General features: G+C 36.1%; 1 pseudogene; it reads right to left on the bottom strand.

Annotated features, from left to right (window-relative positions):
* Nucleotides 1-8,160: 8,160 nt before the first annotated feature.
* Nucleotides 8,161-9,689, bottom strand: LOC149192532 (uncharacterized; annotated as a pseudogene).
* Between the last annotated feature and the right edge of the window lie 7,678 nt (nt 9,690-17,367).

Here is a 17,367-nt window from a genome sequence, read left to right as displayed (position 1 = left end):
AGCCCTCCGTAATTGTAGCATATCAACTGTTTGTGACCTCTTCTAGGTCCTCCTCCACCTCGACCTCATCCGCGCCCCTAAATCCTGTTCACACCACTCCTGCGTTCTGGTCTAGGGGTCATGTTTTGGCTTGAACTCTATATGTGGGAGTTCTATCCATCATTAACTCATAGCTTCTACAAGTGCGCTCATCGTGTCCCATTGACCTACAAAAGTTACAAAACAATTTGCTGCGAATTTTTTGTATACTTCAGTAACAAATGACAGTTGTCCATAACGTGTTTCCCTCCTATTTGACAAATCTGATGGGCAACATAGATTAAGGCCCATGCCTCTAATTTAAAACATAAATTAAGGCCTATGACCATCCTTCAACACATTAAACCTATCTTTTTGAATTAGATAATTTATTTTTAACTTTAATATATTAATTAGGAAGGTTTATGAATAATTGAATATTTGTGCCTAATATTATTTATTTTTCTGGAATATTATGAGAATTTTGGGCAGATTATGAAGAGTTGGAGGAGGAGATAATTTAGGTACTTGTTCCCTACTATTAGAGGATCAATAATAAATAATAAGTCACAAGATATTATGAAATTATGACACAAATTGTGGAACTCCAATGATTGAGAAAATCTAGGAATGTGTTCCACTAATCAAGGGAGAAGATCCACCAATCAAGGGAGAAGATCCACTAATCAAGGGGTTTCTGTGGGGAAAGCTTCCTCCATCCATGGGGAATGATTCTTAATCATTTTTTATAAGTACCAAGTTGAATTTTCCTCTATGGAATAATTGAAAAAATCTAGGAATGTGTTCCCTGCCATTTAATGCAAATTCTTGGTATTGGGGACTAGATCGACTAATCAAGGGATTTTGGTGGGGAAAGCTTCCTCCATTCATGGAGATTGATTCCTAATCATTTTGTGTAAGTACGAAGTTTAATTTTCCTCTACGAGGAAGATTTTCATTAGTGTTATTGTGGAGAGAGCTTGTATTCTTGCAGCGCCATTGTATTTTCTTGCAGGGATGTAATTTTAGTGATGAAAATAATGAAGATTGGTGTCATGTTCAACTTCTAAATATTGTTCTCCTCGATAGGTCTCTGATTTTCCTTGGGTTTTGCCATCCCAGGAACCTCAGAGCCCTTTTATATCATTTTCTTTCCTTCTTTTCATTGCTTATTCACATGCATCTCTAATTTTTATTTCTTTCTATTTCTGCATTTAGTATTAATGATTTCTTGCTGTAGGATTGCGTTAAATGGTTGATGTAAGTTATTTTGTAGGATAAAAAGCATTATTTCATCCTTGGAAAAGCTTTGGAAGTTCATATTAATCATTGAGCTGCTTGGATTAGTCTTCTTACTCCCAAATCTAGATTGCCGGACCTCCTTTTTAGCAAAGAACAATAAATTTCTGCTATTTTTTTAGACCATGCTAACGAGCTTCAGTCAACTTGATTCCACTTGCATTATATCACAAAAAATTTTTAGTTCATAACAAAAATTACCTCATTTCATTTGCACTTGATTTGGTTAGGCATTTTTTAGATTTACTATCTCATTAGTTCTTGAATTTCTAGATTTTCGACTAGTAATGTTTTTATATTTTTTTGCATGGATTAGCAAAGGTATTTTTGAGTGATTAAACTTCAAATGGGGACATAAGACATCCTAGTTAATACAAAAATTTGTCCCAACCAATTTGGATTTGATTTTCTTGGTCATTCGATGAATTATATTAAATATGTACATCGTGTAGGAAATGGGGGGATCCTGTAGGAAATCACTATAGCATCTTGTAGGAAAGCTTGTTTTGAGGCCGAATTGAGAAAAAATCCTCTAGGAAGATAGAAAAGGGTCCCTACTTGTCTCCCGAGCCTTCTGACCATTCACCATCATCTCCAAGCCACTTGCCACATCACCAAAAGAGAGTAGATTTCACACTCTCACATGAAAAAAGACAAAAAGGAAAACAAATCTATTTTATTCTTTTACATAAACAACAGTAGAAGGTTTGATGGTTTGAATTTGCATGCTTAGGATAGTAGGATTGCGTACATGTTAACTTAGCATTCTTTTGACGCAAATCCTCTTAGGAGTTAGTTAGAAAATGGTGTGATTTAGCATTTGATTTCATTATCTTTCCTTGTACTTTCTTTCTTGCAATAGGCTAAGGTTCCATTTCGAACATTTCATTTTCTGCAATTAGTTTAGGATTTGACTTCAGTACATGCACTCCATTACATCATGATAGCAAAGTAAGGACACATTGTATGCTGCACATATAGTGCCGACACCTCTTAATTTTGTATGAACCTCAGGCTGATAATTAAAGTCAGTAGCCTTTGGAGTTGCAGCATTCTTGTTGCAATACCAAGGCCCATCACTTTTTGGCGCTGTTGCCGGGGAGGTGTCAAAGTATGCATTGTTTTCTTCCCTAGTTGATTCATTTCTTTTTAGTTGTTGCAAAAACAAAAAAATAACTACATTAGACATATTTCATTTCAAAAATAGAAAAGTGCATTGCATTAGTGTTTTCGTTCAATCATAACAACAACAAAAAATCTCCAACACCAACCCACCTCCCCAATTGATCACATGGTGTAGTAAGAGCCACATCACCATTCACTTTTGCAGGTAGAAGAAGAAGATGATGAAGAATGTAGAAGAAATGGATGCAGGCGATGACAATGAGGAAGATCCTCTCGGATTTCCCATTCAAGATACCGATGGTAGTGTGCACATGAAGAAAATCCCTCCATATTTTCTTCCAAAATTTCATGGTTTAAGGTTAAAGGATCCGGAAACCTTTCTCTTTGAATTTGAGATTATTTGTAGATCTCATGGTTACTTATAAAAAAACTCAAAAATTGAGATTGTTTCCGGCAACTTTGAAGGATAGAGATCTTAAATGGTTCATGAGTTTAAGGACTAATTCAATAAGACCATGGAATGATATGCAAAAGATATTTATAGAAAAATATAAAGATCATGATCTTAAAGAAAAAATCCTTAGAATGAATCAAAGAGAAGGTGAGAGTCTAGAGGATCTAATAGAGAGGTTCATGTATCATGTTAAGAGGGGAAAACTACATCATTTAGGATCCGACACACTAAAAACCCTCTTACTTAGAACCATTAGGGATGAATGGATTGATCTCATTAATCTCATGAGTAGAGGTGATGTATATGAATTATCATTTGAGGAAATTTGTGAAACATGCAAACACATATGAAGAGGAAAAACAAGAGTAGGTAAATCAACATCAAGATCAGTAAGTCAAGCTAAACTTGGAATTTTTTTTGATGATTTTAAGACATAAATTCTTAGCAATCTAACAAAACAAGTAGAAATGTTAAGAATGCAAGATGAAGGAAAAGGAAATGTTGATATTTGTTTTGAAAAATCACATGATGTTAAACATTGTCCATCATTACCAAGGTTTAAGGAAGTTTACCAAGAGGACAATGGACCAAGTCAATCTCCAATGCAGCTATGTTATGTAGCTTCAAGAGGACCATGGCAGCCTATTCAGCCTGATATGATGTAGGAGCCTAATTCACAATTTCAAGGTTATGCATATCCAACTCAAAGTAATTGGAACACACTCTTTCCTTGGCAACATTGGCCATATCAACCCCAAAACCAATCTTGGCAACAAGGTTGGCAAGGAACTTATGGGAGCCATCCACAATATGCTCAGTGTTTTCCTTAATATCCTCCATACCAAACTCGATGTTATCCTTACCATTCAACTCCACCACACCCACAACCACATCCACATCCATCTCAAATATACACTCCCACTCAACTACCTGTACCACCATTTCCAAACCCACACATTGAAGTAGCTCAGCCCACTTATAATGCTAAGGTACACAACTTCCAAACATCATATCTCAGGAAGAGTATTGCAAAAAAGAGATAATCTTAATATTATTGAAGGACCACATCCAGAAGAAGAAGGTTCAAATAAGAAGACCACAGAACCATGGGTTGTGATTAATGAAGAGCAGACATCAAAATCAGAGATCGAGAGAACTCCCTCACGGTTACCATCAAATCCTCCATGTATTTAAGAGAACAATCAACAAAAAGGGGAATATTTGAAGGTCATGGTAGAAGAAGACATGAAGAATGATCGAGATTAGAAAAAGGAACAAGGACATCACAACTATATTGAAATATGGTTTGAGACAGTCAGTAAGTTGCAACATCACTCTCTTCCTCAACTATGCTTGATCCTTTCAAATTCAAATCATTTGTCTCTGAAATCCAAGTACATGTCAATGCATACATTTCAAGCGTCCACATCATTTTGTTTGTCATCTTGATGTGCACATGGCTCCATTGGAAGTATTATTATACTTGAAAGTGGTTTTGTTTTTCATGTAGGGTAGGGTAGAAAAAAAAATTTGAAAAATAAGAGAAAAAATAAAAATCTAAGGTGAAAACCTCCTTGGAGGTGCCTTAGATTGGCTCATTAACTGAAAACCTCCATGAGGCAGTCAATGGGTTGGAAAAAAAAAAAAAAAAGATCCTAGGTGAAAACCTCCTTTGAGGCGCCTAGGTAGACCTACTAGTTGAAAACCTCATTGAGGTGGCTAGTAGGGCTAGAAGAAAAAAGGAGAAAAAATAAAAACCCTTGCTCCATGCATGCATGTACTCTCCAACATCTGTAAACAACAAGCACAAGTTGGTACCAAAAGGAAAATTGGTCAAGCCTAGTCAAAAGAAGCCAAATTTTGACTTTCTCCTACTTTGCTCAAATGCTCCAACAAGGCCAAGGTCATGCCAATCCATCACCCTCATCTATTTCCACCATTCACCCATCATTCCCAAGCTTATACCACTCATTTTCCTTATTGTCCTAAAAAACTATAGGATACTCTGTTTTTCCTACATGATACAAACATACATAGAGTAGAATTTTTTTTTTTTCCATAACTTGAAAACCATGCATCCATTTGCCACGCTATTTGAGGGGGAGATGCGTATGGATTATGGTAACATGCTCAAGAAATTTAAGCAAATTCTAATGCACATTTTCCAAGAAATCAGCCTCCATCACCTTCATCCATTTCTACTTTTTCTCGATATCCATACATCCATTTAAAAATATGTTTCATGGGGAGATGCATACAGATGATGGTAACGTGCCCAAGCAATTTCAACAAATTCCAGTGCACAGTTTCCAAGAAATCAGCCTCCATCACCTTCAGCCATTTTTAGTTTTTCTCGAGATCTATGCATCCATTAACCAAATTTTTTCTATGGGGAGGTGCATGATAATGATGGCAACAGGCCCCAAAAGTTTCATCTCAATCCAATCTACCATTTGTGAGATATGGACAAAACAAGTCAGTGTCCTATAAACCTACAAGATACAGAACAACACCTAGAGGATTGATAGTGAGCAGTTTTAGAGGAGATCCAAAGGTAAAAGAAGCTCCTCCAGAGCTTAGCAATGGGATCAAGATCATTAGCATCACCGTCCAACACCTGTACATCAATATCAACTCAGCTGCAGCATGATTGTCTCTCCAACAACCATCATGTAGGTACAGGTATGCAATATTCTTGACCTCTTCTCTTGAGCATATTATAGTTAGAACTCTGTTGTCAATGCATGAGAGATGAGGTTTCATAAACTAAGGATGGGTCAGCAGTCTCAGCCGCCTTCAATTAGTTGATTGCAACTCACTCCTTCACTCATGCAATGTTGAAAAGTCAAATTATGAAGGGTGATGATTTCAAGTAACAAGGACAACAGTTAAAAGAAGAATTTTTTGCAAAGGCCAAGGTCACCACAACACTCCAAGCCCTCCATCCACTTCATATTCACTATCTATTCATCATTCTCCCATCCCATTTCATTCTTGAAAAGAAAAACAAACAGAGCATCCTCTCCATTTTCACAAATCTACACTACTCCCTTTGAGCCCATGCATCATCATCCAACCCCTCTTCATTGTTTCTCATCACTCCAATACAGTTAGAAGACTTTGAAAGAGGAGGAATGACTACTACATGAAGACATAATGTTGCTACAATAAGGAAGAAATGAATAAATTATGCTAAACCCCAAGATGGAATAGCTTTTTTAGAGAACACTAAGGCCATTAGGCAGTCAGGTAGGCCACAAGGGAGAAGAAGAAGGGAACAAAAAGAAATAAGGCATTCACCATCAAAATATAAATCAAACTGAAGTGATGAAAAGAGGTGTTCCAAGAGGTCTCCAATATCTTTTTAGATTTTTTCCAAGGCATAAAAATGGTAGAAATGCATGGGAGTCAAGTTGAGGGCCTGCCCTAACACCAATTTATCATTTATGCTCAAAACTGGTTTCTTGTAGTTTTAGCAGGGTTTCCTGTAGTTTTGACAGGAATTCCTACACGATGTCCTAGTTCTCATCTAAATGCATTTTGAAGGTGTTAGAGGTGTTCAAATGGTGGAACAAGGCAGCAGATGGTTGATAAGGATGTGGAAGACCTTGCCAAATTGAGAAGTATTCAAGAACCCATCTTGAATAGAGGGCAAGAAGGAAAGAAAATGGTCTCAACAAAAAATGATTTTTCTTTGCACAAATATGTTTTTTGGCTTGTCCTTGCAGAACTTACAACCAATATTCTTAATGCATAAGAGAGTGGCCACCAGGGCCATGGATGAGGCACAATGATCCTTGAAGTGTCTACCTCGAACTCAATAATGAATCCTCCTATAATCTGATTGAGCTAGTGATCAACAACATGCTCGATCTGATCCTCTGATGCTTCCAATCTATGCACCAAATTTGGGGTCCACATGATAGGACTATCAAGCTTCCACCTTCCTTGGCTATTTGCTAGCTTCGCAATTGACTCATACTGCTCAGTAGGAAAAGATGCGAAAAATATCTCGTGGATTTCTGTGTATAGGTAGCAATCTAACCAGTCTTCTTTTGCCAGTCGTGCATTCCTGTTCTCCTGTGTCACGAACTCGTGAATTCTCCTGTCCAACCAACCTTCAATTTCCTTCTTAGTTTGATTCCAATGATACGACATCACACATCTCTATGCAGATTACAGTCTCGAAAATGGAACCATTTGCTAGCTTGAGGGGGCCTAACCCAGGTTCAGAGTTAGTTAGCCAAACAAATCCCTACACTACTAGCCCTTTCGGCATCAGCCTGTGGTGCACGGACTGAAGTCTCACATGAAGCAGTATGGGGGGATGTTAGAGCCAAGTTTCCGCACCTTGGAGATGTATGAGGGGTCGATTTAGTCCAACTATAAATACCTTCGCGTAGGTCAATCCACGCACTATCCTAACTTGTGATACCTTCGTGATCTATTATCACTTCCTTTGTGCAGCCCTCACGAGGGGTTGAGGTGCTTCGTGCTACTTATGGAAGCACTCTAAGCTATCTCCCCAAGTTACACCACGTATCTTACTTATCTTCTTACATATATTAGTTAACTTCATGTAAACATATACTTTATCTCACATTTACTTAACTAACACAATCCTATATGTTCCCGCGTCATATAAACCGTGAAAATGAAATTCATACCCAATATACTCAAAGCATAAAATAGTAAATGAATACACAGAATTGGTATAAAGCTTCTCTTTATTAATACTTCAATGGTTACAGACTCAACCTGCCCTATGCACTCAGCTGCAGGGGTCCGCGCATGCAGCTACGTACTACTAGGCCTCTGCGCACTTAGCTGCAGAGCCTTCTCCTACTCTACAAACCAAAGACTTGACTCTACACTTAGACAAGACTCAATCCTCCATTCTTATTCTATTACTTCTATTGACTCATTTACAACTTAGAGCCTTGCTCTATTTATACAGTCCCATGGTCCGCGAACGATGGGTAGATCTGTAAAGTCGACATTGCATTACAAAAATGAGGGTGAAAAACCCTATGACTCATTTACAAGATGTCGCTCCATGCCCACAAAACGCAGAGTTTTTACATTGGATTTAGTCAAAATCTGGGCTTTAAGCCCCAAAACTTCCCTTGGGGGATCTCGCGCCCAACAGATGGTAGTGAAGTTGATAGCTTGCAAGAACATTGTTTACAAAAAATTTCCTATCTGACATATCAATTGATAGTTGATTTCATGTAATACATCATAAGCCAAAAATACTTTTACTGCTAAAAATATTGCTTATATCTAGATCTATGCACATCCCAAGCTTCTTCAAGTTCTTTTCTCTTTGAAAATATATCTGAAGTTGATCCATCACATAATTCTTTCATCTGCTTCAATGAAACAAGACAATGTACTGAAGGTTCCTTGATGACTAACCTCTCTTCCCTATAAGAGATGTCACGCATCTTAGGACCTGTATTTAAACCATCAAGATTTAGTGTAGGCCATGTGCATGTGCTACTTATCTGCATCCCATATGCCACCATGGGGTTTATTAAGTATGGTTTCACATGTGATGATGAGAGTGGCCCTGTAGGGACTACCTAAGAGGAAACTGCAGGAAAACATCCTAGTCCTAATGATTCTAGATAGGAAGGTGATTCTCTTGAAAAACAAGCAATGTTAAGATGAAAACTTGACCCTAAACGAAATCCAGTAAATGGGTAGGATTTACTAGTAGCATTTGAAAAGGAAATAATAGGACCTGAAGAGAATGATTTCTATGATTTATATATATATCACCACTGAACAAAGTAAAACTAGGTAATTACCTTTGATTAGACTGAGATGCAGATGTAACTGTAGTGATAACTCGATGATCTGGCATGTCACTAAAATTCAAAGGTATTGTAAATGACGACAAGGAATCTCCAATAGAAAAAAAAGATAATGATTTGAATAGCTCGCCCTTCGCTCTCAGGTTAGCTACATACTAAGAATATGAGCTAAAATTTTGAGACAAAAATTCATCTCCACCATCATCAAAAGTGGGCCCATCATTCAAGTCAAAATATCTCAGAACACATGAATCTCCAATGGACAATGCACTTGTGTCAGTCTTCAAAGTCAATCCAAAAATTTTAGCACTGGTACCACGAGGCATTTTGATAATTCATTCTCCCCACTATCATCAACATGATTCAACTTTAAATATGAATTTACATGACTACAAGGCCTGGTAGGAGCAAACGGTTAAGAAATTGAAGATATAAAATATTTTCCACTCATATCTCTCCATCCAAAGCTTATTGATGGTTCACATATTTGAGAAGATAAATGCACCGTTATTACCCCATCTTTAGATGTTTTCTCATAATTCACATAAATCTCATTATCTAATGATGCTCTATTTCATTTTCTAATTGAATTAAATGCATCAGAATTTGAAAATGTATTTTGGAGACAAGATGTTGTAGAGAAATTATTTCTCTAGGTTCCGCTAGTCGAAAAGCACTTGTTACTGCAAATCCTTTCCAAACTAGTTATCCTATGATTGAATTGGATTTATTGGGGGAATGAAATGTCCCTTTGACCTAGAAACGACTACAATTGATGTTTCTAAGCCATTCAACAACACAGTAAGCAGAACAGAACGACTTGTGCAAGGCACAATTGATAAACAAGATGTTGATGTGGATAGCGTTGCATCATATTGACCTGCTTCCTCCAATTCAATAGATTCATTTAAGTCAAAAGAATGTCTTTTTGTTGAATCATTGATTCCATCATCCTCTGTTGGAGGGATGGTCATTGCCATAATTTGGTCAGAAGAATGCAGTTCATCTAACCATGCACTTTGTAATGCTTTTGTTTCAAAGAAAATTCTTGATGTTCTACAAATGCTGAAGATACAACTGTAATGCTTTGTGGAACTCCATAACATATATTAGAAGATACCTCTAACATATCATTACATTTGATTTTAACTTTCCTTTCAGTGTCACAAATATCAAGAACAATACAAGATCCCATCTCTATAGTAACATTTTTCTTGTTAGAACTAGTAATCACACCGATTCATTGATTTGCTACTTCTCCAAATGCCATAGTCTGCTCTAGTTCCATGCACTCTTTTTTCGATTAGAGTTTCCTGACTATCATCCTTATATGTGATGCTCCTGGCAACAAGAAGATGCTCATTACCTTTGTGTTCACCCTTCCTTTGGTCTTCATGTTCAAGTCCATAGGTAGAATGATGTTCCTAGGCATCAAGCACATCAATATTTTTATTTTGTTCATAAGACAAACTTATATCCTTTGCATCTTTATTAGACAACTTATTATAGCCAGACTGCTTGTCGTGGCCCTGTTATTTTTCCAACCTTGTTTTCCACGAATTTGCACAAAATCATTGTCAAAAAGTCCTGCATGACAATTATTTGGCTCCCTGACATCAGAATCGGAGGCCCCTATGCATGGAACATATCCTTCACTTGGATTTTCTTGGTTTTCATTTCCAAATTCTATTTCCTTTTCCAAGCAGTGTTCACTACTTCCTTGGTTGTCTCCTTGTACACTAATGTCCCTGACATGTACTTTTTCTTGTTGTAAATTAACTACATCCTATATTTAGTGTCCACCAAGTCCCTCTTGTTTGTCTCTTCTCTCTATTTCAGATTGTTTTTCACAGTCTAAAGCCAATCCATATTTTCCTCTAATGTACAGTTCTTCAATGTCATAACTGAACTCATCCCTTCATTTTTCCCCACCATTGTTTGAACAAGAGTGCTCTTGTATTCTATCTTCAATAATGCCCTTTATACCATCCTTTACCACAAAGAAAATTTCCAGTTTTCAAAGCCCTCATAGAGGAATTCAAAGCATCCTCAGTAAATTCCTCATTTTGAAATGTATCCAAGTTGGTTCTAGAAGAATGTTGATGATCCAAGGAATAGTGACCATTCTTGTCTTTCTTAATATTCAACACATTTTGACCTACTACATCATCACTCCGTGGTGAATTGAGTTTGTAGCCATAACCTGATAAACTATCCTGGCCTAAATTATCTCATGTTCTCATGAAAGTTGTTACAAAATTGCTTATGACATTTGCATTCTCATATTTGATATTTCAATCACAACTATGCTTGCCAGAAAATTCATCCCACGTTCATCCATGCTTACTGTTGTTTCTTGAGAATGGATAGAGAAGCCTTCACTGGGTTCACAATATTTTCTCCTTTCTATATCAACAATCCCCTCTGCCATGTCTTCCTTTCGGTCTTCCCTTTCAGCAAGGTCTGAAGATAAAATTAGAGTTTTTTTGCACATTTCCAACATTTTTTTCACTATCTTCACCATTAATGATACACCCCTCAATAGGTATAGCACTTACGGATTTGGTTCTATTTCTCTAGCAAGCCTCTGTATTAATCTGTAGAGAGGAATTACCATAAGAAAGAATATTCCATTATTTTATCTTCCCATAGTGCACATCCTGTTTTTCTTTCTTTCCATAAGAAAGCCCATGGTTCCCAGGAATTGTCTTATTTGCATTCGATCCACAATTTACACTTCTAGTATACAAGATGGGTTAGGAAGTCTTACTATCAAGTATCAACCTCTGAATGTTATCCCCCTGAGCAATATTTGTTCCCTTGTCAGATAATTTTCCAGAGTGAGTCTTTCTCACCTGATGTATTTCTACTACATAACTATGTTTTCCCAACCATGGATTCTTTGTGGCTCTCTGATAGAAGTGAACTTTGGACACTTTTGATTGAAATCTTACGTGGTGAACTAGAAAAGAGGACTTCTTACTAACTAAGCATACCATAGAACTCTGAGTATGTTCTTTTTGAACTGGACTAGAAACTTTTGCATGCTTGCTCAAACAAGTTTGATTGTTATTCTGTAATTGACTAGAGTTGTTACTTTTCTCTTCCTTACTTGCACGCACTGTAAGATAAGTGGTGCCACTAAAACCTGGCATCTTACAATGGGACTCCTTAGAACTATTTGTTGGGGAGAGTGATACTAACACCTTGGTAGACCCAAGAGAAACTGAATTTGATTTTCCTGTATCCTCTTGGGATATCCTATTTGAAATTTCTTTTGAAGCGTGAATCAATGGAGCCAAGCCTTTTGAAGTATTTTTAGTAGCATGTCCTGGAAAATATTTTGAATCACTATTCTTCATGCCCTCATTAACATGTTTCTTCCATGCATCAATAAAATACTTTGCTTTCTTTTGAATCTCTGAGTTCCTATGGGTGCGCAACTGATCCACTGACTTTCCAACATTACATGTCTTGAGAGCTTCAAGATCCACAGGAAATTTACCAAGGGCCTCTAATAGCACTAAAATCAAATCTTCATAGGCTTTTTGAGCTTCATTGATACTACCACTATCCCTAGATTTTCCTCTCTGCAGTTCTTCAAGCCATCCATCTCAAATACACAGACCTCCCAACAAAACAAAAACAAGAAACCAAATTTTTAATAGGTAAGGAAAACAAGGCAAAGGGAGAAATGGAATAGAATACTAAATACCTCCTCTGGAGACATGAAAGGAAGCCCCACATCAGAGACAGATTTTACCGTAATGACGTCAAATCAATCTCTACCGTTGCATTGTAGCAATCCTCTTACCACTTCTGACTAAGTAATCACGTTTTCAACATATGGCTTATCCATTTCAATAACTAGCACACTTGTTAAATGATATTTCAAGAGAAGAAACAACACAGTCAACATAGAATTGTTTGGTTGCACAGGGAGGAATGGCATCCATATGAAGGATTTAATGAATTTCCCTACACACAGAAACAATCCAAAAATGTTCTTAGCGAACGCATCAACATTGCAAAGTTTGTCACTTAATAAACTAGGTGAGAAGAACTCCTGCAACCTGAAAGTCATAACCTTGCAAATCCAAAGTTGGCATGGTATTAAAAATAACTAAAAAATTAAGAAAATGGGAATTTTACAGGTGGTCGTACAGATACTCCTCCCGGTAGCTTCTTATGTGGAGTACCTTACAGAGAAGCCTCACATAATTACAGGTTTAATTTGCTATTATTACAAATTTCACACTACAAAGGCGAAAACTCACAAATCCATATGAAAAATTAAAATAACTAAAATGCAAATGTTGGGAATGTAATAGGTTTTTTCATATTCCTACTAGTTATAATAAATTTATTATGTGGAATCTTCCTGCAACTTCAGCCTTAACCTATTATACAAATTTCATTTTGTGTATTTGTACATATTAGCACAGACAATCAAGAGCGTCAATGACTGGGGCTATTGATTCCACTAGAATTGTGGAGGATTTGCATCTTGCTCTAACCCCAATAGCCTTCTTGCAAGGATGGGCCAACCCAAAAGTGGCAGACATGTCTCTAGGATATTTTAACCTTGGTGGGAGAATAACAATACTCCACTTCACCACCCATATCTCTAGGGGATTTGAAACTTGAACTTTGGTGGAGTAACAGCACTTTGCCTCACCAATCGACCAGGCCATCATTTACAAAACACATACCTTTGACATTGATAAATGACATTGAGAATTTTGAATAAGAAACAAGTTTTTTTTGTACATTACTTCCTCTTTAATGATTGCTTATGCAATAAAATACTTTTCAAATACATGTCTAGTTACATATAGTCAACCAGCTACCAATAATTGCCATATTCTATATTTACAATTAAAAAACTTAAATCATCTTTTGGTGATAATTTATATTATTCTCGTTTGTTATGAAATTCACTTTTTATTTTGATCAAAGAGTTGGTCTTTATAATATATACAAATATTTAGGCATAATTTTCGAAATCTTGCCTGTCTTTATGGGAGACATGTTGCCATCTTTCTCTCCTCCTATTTTATTTGTCAACTTTTTAATGTTGGAACTTATTAAGCTTTGGTGACTCCGGGACCCCCCACATCTTCGTAGGATTTCTGAGCTTCCTTGATACTACCACTATCCCTAGATTTTCCTCTCTGCAGTTCTTCAAGCCATCCATCTAAAATAGATAGACCTCCCAACGAAACAAATTAACTTGAGACAATCCATTTTATCAATGGTAGTAACCACTCCTACATGCACAGTAAGATGCAAGACAAAATGTTTTTCCTTATTTATGTTAACCTCACTATCCTACCGCATAAGATGCACAAGTTTCTCAACACTTGCTGAACTAAAAAAAATTCCTTCCTTGTTCATTATATTCACATTTTCTTTTGGCCTTGAACAACATTCCTGCTTAAGATGCCCAGATTTGTTATGATCTCCCTTCGAGAAAAAACTACATTTAACCATTTCATTATTGTTTTGATCCAAGTGGTCCCTTTTCTTGCTCTTAACCTGAGATGTAAATAAGCCATTCTGAATATTGTCTTAACCAAATGTAAGTTGTGTTGGATTGTTCACAGTTCTAGGGGACAACCCCCCTGAGTGCATGGTTGCCTGCATTTCATTTTTGGTCTTGTTCAATAACTGATCTACTTCCTCTTGATGCTCCTGTCAGCATACAAGCTATTTTCCTTTAAATTGTGTACATCAGCTAAAACTTCACATGACTAACTCAACATAGTAATGAAGGGCTATTGTTTAATCCCATTAAATTGTCATGTTCAAATAACCTGATCAAAGCATTTTCAATAATGCACATAATATTACATCCGATTTCATCTAGTTTTGCTGGAAAGACATAAAAATTGGTTCGGGCACCTTTAAGGAAAGAGACACACTATCATATTTAAGGGTGAGGGGGCTTCTTTATTTTCGCAACTTGCAGATTTAACTTTGAGTATAAATGAACTGTCATGGTTTACTCTAATTAGGCTTATGCAGTTTACTTGCAATGAAAACAAACACTTAGCTGGAGTTTTAGGAACCTCAAACTAAGATTTATGTTTCCCTAACCAACTGAATTATCAAAGTGAAGAAGGCTTCCTATGAAATATAAAAATTCACAACACTCCCATCCCACCAGGGGCTATACTACACTTATTTCCTGGAGGAGATTCCATTTTCTATAGCTTAGTTGATAGAAACAACATTTTAATCAATTGCTGACCATTTTGAGAAGCACAACCTTGATTTAAGTAGGTGATGAGACCCTCATATAATGATGTTAAATATATAATACAGTTGTAAGAAAACCACAAATCGGCAAATCTTGTATTTCAGCCTGCAATCTTCATTGATAAACCAAAACTGGAAATAGGAGTGAAATCATTATTTTGAAACAATGGTAACTTCTAGGTCACCATGTCGCCATGTTCGTGTTTGGGTTAAAATTCAAGGGAAATTAAATTTAAAAATAGTTTACTTGTGAAAAAATTCTCCATTATGTCAAGAAAAGATAGGTCAAAATTAGGTATAGCTTCAAATATCAACAAAACTAGGTATAAATAACTTTTTCGCTTCAAAAATTGACCCAAAAATATGCTAATTTAAATGTTGAACCAAGAAACATCATTACATTTTTCATTATAAAAATTAAAAACTAATATAATTTTTTTAACAAGTATTACCTAAAAAAAAATCCACGAGGCCAATTAATTGTGCCATTAAATTAGTCTCTACTTGAGATTGGACATAATCCAATTTTTTTCCAAACAATCTTATGAAATGTCGTGCCTAAGGATCACATTAATGGCCTTCCTTTTCGAAGAGCTGATATAGACCAAATAAAATGGGACAATTAAGAAGGATCATATGTTAGATGAGTTAAATTTAGTTTTCCCTTGTTTGAACATGCTATGACTTGGTCCTTTTTAGGTACTCAAGATGGAAAGTAGATCAGTATTTTTGGCTCAAAATCCAGAAAATTGGTTTTTGGTTAATGGAGCTTCTAATATTTGATGTTAATATTACACAATCCAATTGTTCTAGAACTATTGTAGGGTGTTGAATCCCTTTTTCATTAAAAATAACAATTTGAAAAAATCCATAATTTAAATTTTGATAAATATTGCAGGGCTAAAATCTAATGACAGGAAACCAAAATAAGGTTAGACACATATAATATTTTTCCTTATTCATTTCATTCATATCTTAATTTTATTCAATTTATATATTGAAGTTAAATTCGACTGATAACTATAATAGAGTATTCAATAGAAGTGGAGAATTGAATACCGGTTTTCTCTAGCACTTGCATGAAATCCAAATCTGGAAACTTCATGTTTTATTTGGAGGTGTAACTAAGAAGAATCCTTCAAGGTAATTGCAAAAGAAGAGAAATGAAATGCCTAAGCGTTGCAAGATCTTTATCAAGTTTCAATTGGATGGACGGTTTCTTTCTCTGTGCTAGACAATAGTCAAAGGATGGTATTTTTCTGGAAGTTCTTGGTATGAGGTATGACATTAACCTGGCTAAAATGGATAGCAATGATATATTAGAATGTATTTTGTTTGTGTTTTTTTTTTTGGAACTATTCTAATCTTACACCTCATGATTCGAGGTTTATATAAATCTGTTAAAAATTGAGTTGTATAAGTGGAAAATCCAAGTTGTTCTCTAGTCATAAAGGTCATTGGGATTGTAGGTTCGGGTCTGGCAATGGTGATGGTTTTGATAGGAGATATAATCTGGCTTTTGGTGGAGTTAAGCTTGATACCGGGGGCGGTTTCCAAATAACTTATGAAGGCCTATACAAGGACAACATAAAGGGTCTCACTGTGATTTATTATTCATAGATCACTGAGACATGCAACATAACAAAACATTAAAACATTTTTTGGAAGAAAACACCAAGAGTGAGAAGATTGAAGAGTAGTGGTTTGGTTACTTCAAATACAAAATTGTAGATAAGTGGTTTATATGCAGTCTTTGGTAGTGTAACATTTGGTGTTGTTGGTTACAAGATTGATGTTCTTAAATGAAAATTTCTCTCTGGTTATATTTTATCTAAGGCTTCTCATTGGAGTAATCACTGTAATTTGGACCCTAAAAACTAATTTGGACCTATGGCCACAATTGTTGAAACTTGAAACAAAATTGTTGTAGGTTACTAGTTTCCATGGCTTCTATTAGCGTTTAAGTGGATGTGTGGTGGTATATAAATTTGAACTCATGAAGTAGAGGTCTTTTAAGTCTTGTCAGTGACTTTGGCATCGTCATTAGATATTTACTTGTTGTTGACATGACATACAAATATGCACAAATTAGGAGAATAAGACAATATTAAAGTCTGTATTGGCTTTCCTACTTTCCCTTGTGCCTCGAGCAGATAAAACACAAAAGAATATCTGTGTTGGATCTGACTCCCATTTTTTCCTATACTTTCCCGAATCCTACCATCTTATTAGCAGGGGTGGCATGCAATTGTCAGTTTGCGGGTTGGTTTCTTTTTGGAATATTTATCTTGGGTGATATCTTTCCAAATGGACTACATTTTAGGATTGATGTTGGTGGGGAATAACACATAATCAACCATTCATAATAAGATGGTTACATCCCAAGTCCCT

The sequence above is a fragment of the Pinus tabuliformis genome, chromosome 2_2, assembly GCF_031772625.1.
Source record: "Pinus tabuliformis cultivar Carrire ecotype Pingquan chromosome 2_2, CPIR1, whole genome shotgun sequence".
Taxonomy (NCBI): domain Eukaryota; kingdom Viridiplantae; phylum Streptophyta; class Pinopsida; order Pinales; family Pinaceae; genus Pinus; species Pinus tabuliformis.
The sequence above is the reverse complement of the archived record's forward strand: the minus strand, read 5'-3'. Positions and strand labels throughout refer to the sequence as shown.